Raw genomic sequence first — 13,447 nt, forward strand, 5'->3', positions numbered from 1 at the left:
AATAATATCCTGAGTTAACATTGGAGATTAGAAAATTGTTGTTTTATTAAATTTACCGAGTCACATACATGTTAATATTGCGTTTCCTATCTTTCTTTTCCTTTCGTTCAGGGTATAATATTGCGTTTCGGACTTGTCCGTCCCTTATAAACAGGTATGTCCAGAATGTCCAACAGATCGCGCCAACTCCGCGAGTACGACGACCTAAGTTTGCTTTTCTGTGCGGCATTATGCTTTTCTGTGGGGCTGAACTAAAAAGCAGATCATCTTCTATCTATATAAATAAAAATGTAATGTTAGTTTGTTACTACCGATTCCTTTGAAATTTTGACACAACGTTGCATTCGAATAGGCACATGTTTTTATATAATATACGTGTCGAAATTCTCCCCACTGGGGGGAGATGGACAAGATGAAGGCTTCTCGTAAAGAACTCCGCTTCTATTATACTATTTTAGATGCAGTTTTTTACGTTTTTCATTGCGTTTTAATAGGGTACGTCAAGAGAATGTACACTAAAAAGGGATCTTTTAAAATTCTCTCCCCACGGGGAAGTGTTATACATTTATAATAGATACACTTTTAGCCACAACAACGCGTGGCCGGGCAAGGTCCTAGAATATGAGGTTAGCTCATACAGCCGATTTAGCCACTTCCTGCCAAACTCCGGATATACGTCATCTATAGTCGATCCGTGGTCGAGCAACTGCTACACCACAGTAAGCGAGGAAAAAAAATTTTGGAATTTCACTATTTTTGTTACTTTGTTCAGCGTTTTTAGTCTCATAATCTTCGAAGGTAAATATATCTATCGTTATTACTATTATTAAACGTAATTAAGTCGATAATTATATCGATAAAAATTGTACGGAAGCAACAAAAGTGTATCTAGAACCGTTTGATATTCTGTTGTTGTCTTTACTCTTCGTTCTGTAGAAATTACAGAATATGGTTACGGATAAGATATATTTATTACTGAAATACTTAAAAATACTAATAATAGTTTTCTGCATGTATAAAAATAGTATCTGCACGATGAAACGACAACTACAAATAATAAGCTGGCCCCATAACAAGATGGTAACACTTTTAAGATAAACAATATTTCTTTTTTACGTCTTGAATTATTATTAATTAATATAACTTTTTAAAATATGCATATTTACGTAAAATGCATAGAAATGCAAAATAAAAATGTTTTATATATTTAGCATAAATTTATTGTAGTGTTATTTATTTGTATAATGATTTTTATGTAAGAAATGTTAATACTACTTTTTACCACTTCAGATATTATATCTTGATTAAATTTATTTGGAAAAATAAAAAAAATACCTAAATTATATCATTATTATTTTTAGATGCCAGGAGCAACATGTGCTGTTGCGACTTGTAATAACAGCTATTGTAAAACATAGTTTTTAAACAGGAAAGTAGGTTATTTTAGATTTCCTAAAGATTCAATAATAAGAAGAAAATGGATCCATAATTGTAAAAAAAAGACAAATTTAATCCTGATTCTTGTCATGTTCGCTCTGATCATTTCACACAAAATGATTTTGAGAAAAATTTAAAAGCTGATTTATTAGGTTTATTAGCAAGACCTGAACTAAAGAAAACTTCACTACCAACAGTAAATTCAGGAAATATAAAAAATGAAAATATTAAGCAGTCAAATAAAAGAAAGAATCGTTTATTAAAAAGAAATAGAAAAACCTATAGATGTAAATAAACAGGATAAACCAGAAGAATCTCTTAACAAATGTAACAATTGTAAAACTTTAAAAGATCTTAATTTTAAATTAAAACATGTAAATTCTATTTTGAAAATGAACGTTAAACATATTGAGATAAGAATGCAAGCATGCCATAAAAATCTGAAATTGTGGAAACAATACGCAATATCTGGATTATTTGTTTATCGTAAATTTCAATTACGAATTGCTCCAACAAATTCTTTTTTGTCTAAATATTTTTAGTGATATTATAGATAAACAGTTGTGTTCCTTTTATATTGAGCTTTTGTTATAAGAGTTTTATCTACCCACGGTAGGTAAACTTCGTATAACAAAAGTTCAATATAAGTTAATTTTATGTAATATTCGATTAACGCTGCTGTACTTTATTAAATGCACATCATTGTAACTCAGTTACTCTTTATTTGTCTAAGGCAATAGCCTGTTACAAAGGGAGTAACATTTCCTTATACTATATTTCACCACGTAACAGTAATTATTCATCTAAATTAACAAAATTTATAACATTATTATATAAATTAATTATGCATCCAGTTGATGCTTTATGAAACAAATCGTACATCGCGTCCTCCGAATCACATTTATTTAAAGTTATCAGATTAAATTTTTTCCTTAAATCGTAACTCTTTTCACATTCACAAATCATATGATATTTTGAAAATGTTTTTTACATCTTAGACATAAATTATCAGCAAATACATAGAACTTGTTATTTATCATTAATATTCCTGTATTAAGACGAAGTTGGATAAAAAAACCGCTTCACTGCAAAAGGTTGGTTCGATAATATATAGGCTAACTATTAATATTTGGATAATCTAGTAACGAGCTATGCCAGTTTACTATTAAACGTGAACGGATATCTTCTACATCACGTGTTAATAATATATCTAATATATTTCGGGTTATTTGGTTACACCAACCTTCACTTAAATCTGGCGAATAAATAAGCGGATCAATTGAAAAACTAAAACTGTTAATCACTTCAGAAAGTTGAGCTACCCAATTCCTTTTGGAATATTTTTGTATTGATTTTTTATATAGTCGTTGTTAGAGGTTGAATGTAATATCACCACTATCTCTTAACTTCAATAACAATTTCATACTTCTCTTAATAAATAATGCTGTAGGACTACATCTGCTTATCTCCAGCCTTAAAGCACTCCCAGAAATTTTGTACTTCAAACAAAATAGTCTTCGTATAAATTCGTTTTGAATAATTTCCAATTTATGGTAATTAGAGATACACCATAAAGGTGATGCATAACTCACTGAGTTGTAAACTATTGAATTAAACAATTTAAACAGTGTTTGGATATTTCTAAAGTGAGTCTTGGCAAATAATTTCATTGCACCATTAATTACTCTATTAGCTTTTTCCATCATAGCATTGATTTGTCTATCAAATGATAATAAAGGTGCTAAGATTATTCCCAGAAACTTAATTTCATTAACCACTTTTAATTTTATATTATTAATGTAAAAAAGTCATACTTTTCCTAGGGAGTCTACTCCCATTTCTATATATCAATATATATGATTTATTTGGATTAAAGTTTAATTTTATCTGTTTGAAATATGCGGTTGTTGATTGGATTTTTCTTGAGAGCAACAGCTGTGGGTGCAATAATTACTATGTCGTCTGCATAAGAAACAGAATGAACAACAGTGTCACCTATCAAAAATCCGTCTTCTTTTCAAAATTATTATTAATGTAAAAAAGTTGAACAAATGCGGAGACCACGGGTCTCCCTGTAACAATCCTCGGTCTATCGCATAGGGACTACCTTGTTCACCTTCGCGTCTGATAATTGCGTTATAATGATCGAATAGTACATCAATTAATTTAATCATAGGATTATCTGCTCGAAGTTGTGATATTTGTTTTGTAAAGCTCTCATATTAACTGAATCGTAAGCTTTCTCAAGATCCAAGAATAATGCATATATTTTATGTTGTTTTCTGTAAAGTTGAATTTGGATTGTAGCCAACAATACGAATAGTGCCAATTGGGTACCTCCTTTTTTAATGAAAGCAAATTGCGTAGGATTTTTCAAATTATCGTGGTCTATCCATTCATTAAATCTTATAACCAGCAGGGAAGTAAAAAGCTTACGAAACGACGAGAGTAACGCAATCGGCCGATAGTAACCTGGGTTAGATCTATCTCCTTTTTGTATATCATTTGGAATATTACCTGGTTTCACTTTTCAGGAATTACACTCTTAATATAGAATCTATTGTATAGTCTAACGTTATATTCTAGAATTGGCATTGTTAAGAGTTTTTATCACTTTATTAGGGAATCTGTCACTTCCTGGTGCAGATTTAATTTTAAGCTTCTTAATACAAAACTGTAGCTCTTGAACACTAAAGATATCTTCCTTGGGTAATACTTCCTCTTTTAGTTTTTTCTTCACAGTGATCTCCATCGTATCTTTGTATTTAACTGAAAAACTTTCAAAGTAGCTATGCCATTTAGCAAATGGTATTATAACAGACTTCCTTGTCTGATCTATTGGTCGACGGAATTTATTAATCACTTCCCAGAATTTTTTGACATCTTTAGTTTCAATCAAACTATTGTTTAATTCGGAAAAAATCTTCTCTTCTTAGCTTTAATAAAATTATTGTAAATTTCTTTATTTTCAACGTATTTTTTCTAGTCTACTTCTTGATTAGTTTTCCTGAAGTGAGCCAAACTTGTTTGCTTCTTTTTCTTGTAATAAAAACATTTGTTATCAAACCAACATTGTTTATATCTCCGTAGAGAATTTTCCAACCAGTAACTAAATCTACAAGTTTCTAAAAGCCTAATAAGATTTTCATAATTGTCTATCGGACGAAACTCTTCTTCTTGACGCAAAATTTAATTAAACCTTTTCGGAACTTTTTCTAATGAACTCCTTCTATTAAATTTAGGCTTCTTCTTGTATCAGATCTTAAATGTTTCTGTGAACCACACCGTAGAGCATTTGTATTCATCTTATGTCCTATTATAGTTAGTTGAATTGGCAAATGATCAGACTGATCCTTATATACCACCGTCATTTTGTTACAGTAATGAATCATTTCTTCGTTGCATATGACGTAATCTATAATAGATTTATCAATGTGACGAAAAAATGTATATTCTGCTGGCATGTCCCCAGTAATTCTACCATTTAGTATAATCCAATTATTGTCTTGAACAAACCTCAATAGAAGTTCTTCAGTCGTGTTAATCGCTTTATCCTTAGGCTTTCTTATATTAGCAATATCCGACCTATCTCCCTCGTAAACTACATCCATCTTTTCTCCAATGCGACCATTGAAATCTCCTCCCATGATCCATAACTCTGTAAAGTTATTCCACTGATTAATCATCATCTGCACTTCTTCAAAATATTTACTATTATTTGAAGTTGGGATAATATATATTAATATTATTCCTAATGTAATAGCTCCCTACATTTTTAGAGACCAGAATTTAGATCTATCACAGCAAAAATAATCCATGGTTCCACTTGTACATCAACAACTGGCCCAACGATCTTTTAATGAAAAATGTTAAGCCACCTGCGGGCCTACCAAATATCTGCGTCTTAATTGCAGCTCTAAAAAACTTCCAATACTCGTCTTCTAGATCCAAAATCTCTAGTTCATTTGTATTGGTCATCCAAGTTTCAGTGATACCTACAACATTTTGGGACAATAAAAATTGCTTTATGGAATGGTCATTCATATTTTTGCTCATGCCCTGATTATTCCAGAAACTTATGTGCAAATTTTTTAAATCAGGACAAGAGCTGAACTCAATAGAAGATGGAACTTCCAAATCAGACATTTCGTTTCGACAGTCCACAAAATCGTTGTCTGTAATATCACCCGTTTTTTCTTCGTTATCTGCTGTCTCACTTGGAGGGATATAGTTAACTGGGGTTTGTCTCTTTATAAAAAATAATCTAGTTGGATAACTTCATTTAAGTTTATGTCATATGTAAACATCTTACCTTCCTTTAGATAACAGTCATCTCTTACAATAACTTCATTTCCTTTTGATTTATCCTGGACTATCGTAGAAATTAACTTTTGTCACCTAATCCTTGACCGTTTACACAAATCAGCGGTAAATATTAAATTCGCCTTAAACTTATTCGATAATATCGGCTTTCTTTTCCAAAATTCACTTAAAATAGAATTTCTCTCAAAAACAGAATTAAGAGTAATTTTGACTATTGATTTATTTTCGTTTTTAGATATTTTAACTAAACTAATCAGACCACATTCCTCTAGGCCTAATTCGATCTTAATAAACTGGCAAATCTCGTTATAGCTGAAGCCAAGACAGGTATGTATAAAAATTCTGAAACAATGGAACGAGAGAAAAAAATGAAAGAATTTCGATAAATAACTGCAGAAAAACAATTCTTTTTCATACTCTCGCAGCGTGGAAGAATTTCAACTTGTCACAATGGTATAAAGGCATTTTAATTTACACAAACAACTTTCTATGACCTGTTTACATGATTTCTTGTACGTGTGGAACATATAGGAGTACAATTTGTTTATATTTAAGAAACTTAAAGTGACTAATATTTAAGATTAGAATAAAGTGCAAATATAACGAGGGTGGCTGAGCACTAGTAATTTGCAGATATACAAATAATTTGTATTTTGGTTACTCGAATTCTACTTCTGCTGTTTGTATTATAATTAAAGAAATTTTAGTTCTTTTATAAGAAAAAATATTTTTTACTTCTATGCTTTTGAATATACATCTATAATAAACGATGAAACAAGAAGATAATACATTTTAGTAATTACATGCAAATAAAAAAACCCTTATACGAAATGTCATAAATTTTTCCTCAAATTCTAATTTTACAACATAGTGCAAATGTTATTATACATTTCATTAATTTTTTTTTGAATTTGATACAATTATACCTGTATTCTGAAATACATTTCAATACATTGTATAAAAAATACATTTAGACAATAATGTTACAAATCAGTATCATAATGTCTTCAAATATATTAATCATATTAAGATAATCGATATTATTAGACTTCCTTATTGTCGATGTTTTGATTTTCACGCAAATTATCAATTCTGCATTCTTCCTTTCTGTCCACTATTTTTTTCTTACAGAAAAAGTCAATTATTTTATCAATAAGATAATTTAAAGGTGTTTCCACAAATAAATGCATGAGTAACGACGCTATCAAGGTTATGCACATCACCATTAGGAACAACATCCACTAACAGAAAAAATACATGCATTAATTAAAACAAATAAAGTTCAATATTTATTAAATAAGAATATCTTTGGTTTTCAAATATATTTAATAATGTTATTTATGTTTTAAAATTTTACATTTAATCTTCGATGTAACTTTTTTTGTATAAAATTCCAAATATTACTTCTGCTTTTAGACTTATCTCTACACTATATGTTAATATCAGGTTACATCAGAAGATAAAAAAGTCCTCCCATATTACCCTTATCATCTATGGACCTACGTGCCTAATCCTTACTTTACCTTATATGAATGGAATTTAACATGTAAGTTTTCTGGGTGTAGAAACTTACTTAATGTTAGTCACTCGTGACAATATATAAAAGCAAAATTTCCACACCACCTGAATCAAGTTTTTTGCTCCTCTCTAATTTTCAGATTCATTTTTTTCTCATCTATTTATCAAGTATTGTTGAATAAAGTATAGGACTGTACAGAAAAAAGGGTCTCTAAGAATAACAAAACCTTTAAGATAAGTAAAAAATATTGTAAGGTTTACAAGTATTTATTTAGCAATATGCAAACAAGTATTTTCCTGGAGAAAAATGATACCTTATGTAACGAATTCGAAAAACTTTGAGTTATTCAAAACCACAGTTCACTCAAAGTTTCAAAATAATGGACAACATTTACTGTTGATTTTCCTGATGAAGAGATTTGATAAATGTGGCCGTATCTGAACTAATATTATATCATATCCATAAATCTCTATGAGCCTACGATGAATTTCACATTTCGATAAACCAGGTGTCGGATTAGATAAATGATCTCATCTCTACCATAGTAAGTAGATCAAGCCATTTTTAATTCTTCAGTAATATAAGCAAACTTTCTATGCTATCCTATAGTGCATAAAGAAATAACCTTTCGTATTGGTTAACAAAAGTTCACTATAATACTCTAATTTTTACATTATCAGCTCTGTTATCTAAAACAGAGGAAACACTATGGCGAATGCTTTAACAAACAGCCTCCAAGATTTTAACATTTCTGTACACAGGAAACCTCGAAACGTCAGAAAATAAAAATTATTCATGGAATTTTCTGTATGTATAAATGTTAGTGTATGTACTGTATGTATATGGAAAGATAACATATTGATCACCCTTATTAAAACTTAGTAACTCTTGTGCTTTCTGTCAAAATTTTTTAAAACTATTACAGAGAGATTTATTATTATGGGATTCATACCATTAAATGGCGGTGGTTAAAGGTCTCGAGGGTGAAGAAATGAAGAGAGATTGTATGTCGTGTCTCGAATAGGATCGTACAATATGAAGAGTTCACTAGTTATTAGCATTTACATTTTTTTTAAATAAAACTCATTCCTATCTTCAAAATTAAGGTTTTGTCTATTTTATAATATTTAGAAATAGTAAAAATTTATTGTAATAAAACACAATGAAACGAATCGACATGCATAATTTTTGAATGTTTCCGGAAAAGTTAATTAACTCTTTGCTGAATTGAAATTATTTATTTTTATTATTAAACTAAATTTACCATAGTTATTGCTGATCCGTAAACACCTTTCCGTAAATGACCATAAATATACATTAAAACTAGTACATGAAGCAGGTAAATCCAAATAATTAATTTGTCCAACATACAAAATATTCGCAATGAAAAAATTCGATTACAGATACCTGTAATGAAATCAGGTTCTTAATATGAATTAGTAAATCAATTTACAAATATAATTCTTAAACAATAACTAAATTTTATATGAAATTTCTTCAAAACTCATTTACTTACCACCATATCCCGTAATGCATGCAATGGAAATCCAAGCAGTGGCCACAGTAAAAGCAAATGGAGAAAACGTGTGATGTAAATACACTATAGTGTCGTTTGGTGACGTTTCTCTTTTGTAATCGTGCATTCCAAATATTGCCAACATTATCAATATAATACTGCCAATCCAAAATATCAGAAGGGTTTTCTGTAATATGATTTAAAAAACTGTATTTTAAACTATCAAAAATCACTATTACATTAAAAGTTGAGAAATATGAAATTTCTATACAAGGCTAAATGTATATACAAAAAATAGAGATAAAGGCTAGTTGCTGGATAAAGGATTTAATTATAGGTATCGCTTGCTTAATTCAGAATTTGATTAACGCTGGAAATTAATTGCGGCAATCCTTTTATATATGCAGCAGAAGTAATAGTTTATTCAGCTTAACTAGCTGTGATTATTTAATCTGGATACAGTATTTCAATTAACAGGATTTTGACTTAAGCGATAGGATCGAGGACTTAATTGACCGCTTAAATCATAGATACCGGTAATTTTTATGAAAGTATTTTGTTTCCATGTTTTAGAAAGATCAGATAAAGTAAAAACATTTATTAATACTAAATTGATCTTAATAGTCGTAGCACTGAAGTTATCGATACAAAATCTTGTGTGATCTCTTGCTTCTGTATGTGTTTATAGCAAGAAGCTTTTTCATATACAGTAAAAAAAAGATTAAACGTTATAAAGTAATTTGTGCACATAGTATATAATTATGGTACAGAAATTATTTATATTTCAAACCACTGTAATTTTAAACTCTTCAGAGTTCGAATGCTGAACTTGACATAAATTCTATTCGCAGTTCTAACTTCGCGTGCAGTGAAGTAAACGCGCTCAATACGTACATGCAATCCCTTGTTTGGACAAATCGTTCTTTGCTATCGCTGTCGCGTTCGTCTGCGACTGTACAACGCAGTGAGCGAGAATATTGGCAAAGAGAGACAAAGACGTTTAGTAAGTGCGTTTGGCCAGTAATTCGATGGCGTCAATGTGGTCATACTGCCTTACTAAACGTAAGTGCAGTATGACCACATTGACGCCATCGAATGGGAAAAAGTAACGTTAGATAATGACGTCAGATATTGGCGTTCATCTTTTCGAAAAAACAGTAAATTATTGCACTGTACAAAGGTGAAAAGAATATTTTTTGACAAATCGTAATTTGTATATATTTATGTATGTCTACAGTTTAAAAACTATTAAAGCAAAAATGTTTTCATCAATAGACGAAGAGTATGAAAAACAATCTTTTGCACAATGGCATGTGCGCAGTATTAAGCGAAAAGAGGCTAGTTGCGATAAGTATGTAACGGACGAATTTTCGGATTGGACCAGAACCGAATAAGTCATCGATCAACATTGAATAGATACTGCTTCGGGGGTATGAACTGTTAAAAAAAATGCATATAAACGGAGAGGAAAAGAAAGCAATTCACCTGTTGCTGATACGTCTGCTAGTACGAAGCATAAAAAAACGAATTAAAACCATAGAATAAACTGAACATTCGGGTACGGATTCACGAGTGTCAACGACTTTAGACTTGTACCCGGCTAGTATCCCTGTTAGCCATAATAAATTAGAGCAACCAGTAAAGAACAGACGTTCATCAGATCTGAAAAAAACACACAAAAAGAAACTGACGGCTAGTTGCATCTTAAAAGGGAGAGAAAACACTAGGTTCATTGTTTCTTTGTCTTATAGATAAGGTCCGGAGATAAATAGGTTATTCGTAAAAAATTATTATATATAATCATAAAATAAGTTACATTTCAGATAACTCAATATTAAATTGTGACAGGAATTATTGTACCTAACAAAAATGCCGACAAAGTTGGCCAAAAAAGACAAAATTGATATTTCAGAAAATAGAATTGTTTCGAAAAATAACGAAATTATGCAACTAAAATCAATTATTAGTTAATTACAAGAGAAAATTACAAATCTTGAGAAAAAAAAGAAAAATACTCCCAGAAACATCGAAAACTCGAAATGGAACGAAAACCTTTACCTAATGTTCTGATGGATGAAAAAATGTCATACGTTTCGTCTGTTTCACTATTAACATGACGATTTGCTCAATAAACAAAATTAGGGAGGAATTCGAGACTATATTTAATACACTTGAGAATACCTTTGTAAATAAAAGGTCTGCTAACTCAAACTCTTCGATCAGTCTTATAATACCGAAACGTTTTACAATTTCACAAAAGTTAATATTTTTCTCCGCTTTTCATTTAACCAATATAAATATTTGGCTGGAAAAGCTGCGAGGGATAAAAGAATGTTCAGAATTAGACGATACAATATTTATTTCCACACTAATGCGACAAAAAGATATTGATTTGGTAAAAAAAAAAGATTATCCCCTACCTCGTATAGACGACGACTTAGTAACATTGGAAGCAAACAAACTCTATTCGGTAATAGATTTAGCACCTAGATTTCGGTAGATACTCATGGCTGAAAATGATATATGAAAATCCGCATATATAATCCCAGATGGCATATATAAATTTTTTAAAATACAAGATATTTAAATAGTTCACCTGCAACAGGTCAGAGGATAGTTGACAAGATTTTAAACGATCTAAAGTAGAAGGAAGCACTTCCAATTACGATGATACTTTAGCATTTTCCAAAGACCTCCTATCTAGACCTGCTATCCTAAATTTCTAAACGAATTGTTCGGACGATCTGGAAGTGCTGAAGTGAAACTTATATATGAAAAATCTCTATTTCCTGCTGACCATACTAAATTTTTTGAATACATCATTGAAAATGTAGGTTGTAAAACCGACCCCGAGAAAGTAAAAGGCAATTACTGAAATGAAAGTACACACTACCTTAAAGTGATTTCGATTCTTCAAAATGTTTAGACATTTTAAACCACGGGTGGCCAAAGCGTCGACCGCGGTAGACCGATCGACCGCATATTCTTTCACAGTCACCTGACTGTCTGATTCGTCGAAACAGGAATCAATTTGTTCGATTTCATAAGATACAGAACAATCTTTCCCGTGGTCAATTTACAAAACTGTATTCATTTTGTTTACCTTTCATATTAATTACTTCACTATAGCTTTGTCCATTTCGCATAAAAGATTGCTGAAATGATAACTCGAAAGCACCATCGCGCCCCTAGCGCGCCCGCGCGACATTACACCAGTGCTGCCGTTTCTTGGATAATTACCCTTTTTTAGTTAATTTCAACCTTTCCGAGTAATGTTTAGAGTAGTATTATATTTACGATAAATCTGGGTTAAAACTGCCCTGTATCGGATACTATTATCCATTGCACCATAAGTTTTACTGGAAAACGTTTTAGCCTAAAACCGTTATTTTTTCCCTATATTTAGAGGTTTTTAAGATAGGACAACAGAAGCTAAAGAAATAGAGCAGATTGGTGCTAGGTACACGGGTGTACACTCTACCTAGCACCAACGTTTCGACTGTGAATACAATAATAATTTATTCTAACGTAGAAACTCTTTTATGATTTGTGTTCGTTTTTACATTGACAGCTATTGGCCAGCCGCTTTAAGTCAGTGCGATGCTTGCAAGAATCCGATCGCCTGCTCGTGTGGAGGTTTGCCGCAGCTAACAAAAGCGTACACATGACGTCATTGGAAGCATTTAACATGGCCATATTGTATCGAAAGCGTGTGGTACTCAGTCAGCATACATGTATTGTGTACAGGAGCAGATCTACATAGAGATTAATAGGGCATAAGCCCTGGGCTTCAGTGTCAAAGGCTTAAAAAGTTTAATTATTATCATATATATATATATATAATACCTTTCATTATAACCTATTTTATATATTTTATGTGAAGATATGATGGGCTTTATAAGAGTCCATACGTTTTTATTCACACCAAATAACGCTTCTGTCTATTATTTACTGCTTGAGGTAGGCTTATTATTCTTATTACAACTTTCAGCATTCTAAAAAATTTTGATCAGAATTTGCCTCTGTTAATAATATGTTTAAAAACAATGAATTAAGAATTGTTATTATTATTTCACGATAATAGTACAGGGATTTGTGTCAGAGAATCGCTTGTCTTATTTGTTTTTTTTTTATTCGAGTATGAGCTCGAATTTGGATAGTTTTCTCAATTTAGTGTAATCTAGAATAAAACGAAGGTGCGTCACAGTAGTTCTACCAGAAGAAGGCGGCAGCACTTCATTACAGATAACCGCGATCATTTAGACAGTTGACAGTTGTCAGATGTGTTCTTCGTTTCTCAAGTTCCTTCAGTTTCAACGCAACAAAAGTTATACTTAACGATCAACTAAAAGTAGTAGGCGTTAATCATTTCATGTAAGTTTCAGCTGTAATTACCATGATGTTTTATTTTATTTATAAATTCAATTGATTTTAGATTTACTATTTGCTTTACTATGAGTCATACGACCACAAATTTCAAAACGCCGAAAACATATCTCTATCATGATGAATGGAAAAGAAATATTTTTCTTTTTTTACAATGAAAAATAATAAATGTATTTGCATTATTTGTCTTGAATGCGTAGCTATTCCTAAAAGGGCGAATGTCGAAAGAGAAATTAGAACAGTCCATAAACAATATGAAAATAATT

The 13,447-nt window shown here is 30.9% G+C and overlaps 1 long non-coding RNA gene across 1 annotated transcript; it reads right to left on the reverse strand.

The window, feature by feature from the left end:
• Nucleotides 1-6,832: 6,832 nt before the first annotated feature.
• Nucleotides 6,833-8,829, reverse strand: LOC136973494 (uncharacterized). The gene is made up of 3 exons (XR_010880503.1): nt 8,796-8,829; nt 8,544-8,686; nt 6,833-7,001 (listed from the first exon to the last, which is right to left on the reverse strand). It is a non-coding gene; the product is annotated as an uncharacterized lncRNA (long non-coding RNA).
• Nucleotides 8,830-13,447: the final 4,618 nt, after the last annotated feature.

The sequence above is a fragment of the Centruroides vittatus genome, unplaced genomic scaffold (assembly GCF_030686945.1).
Source record: "Centruroides vittatus isolate TY-2023 unplaced genomic scaffold, ASM3068694v2 contig_318, whole genome shotgun sequence".
Classification (NCBI taxonomy): domain Eukaryota; kingdom Metazoa; phylum Arthropoda; class Arachnida; order Scorpiones; family Buthidae; genus Centruroides; species Centruroides vittatus.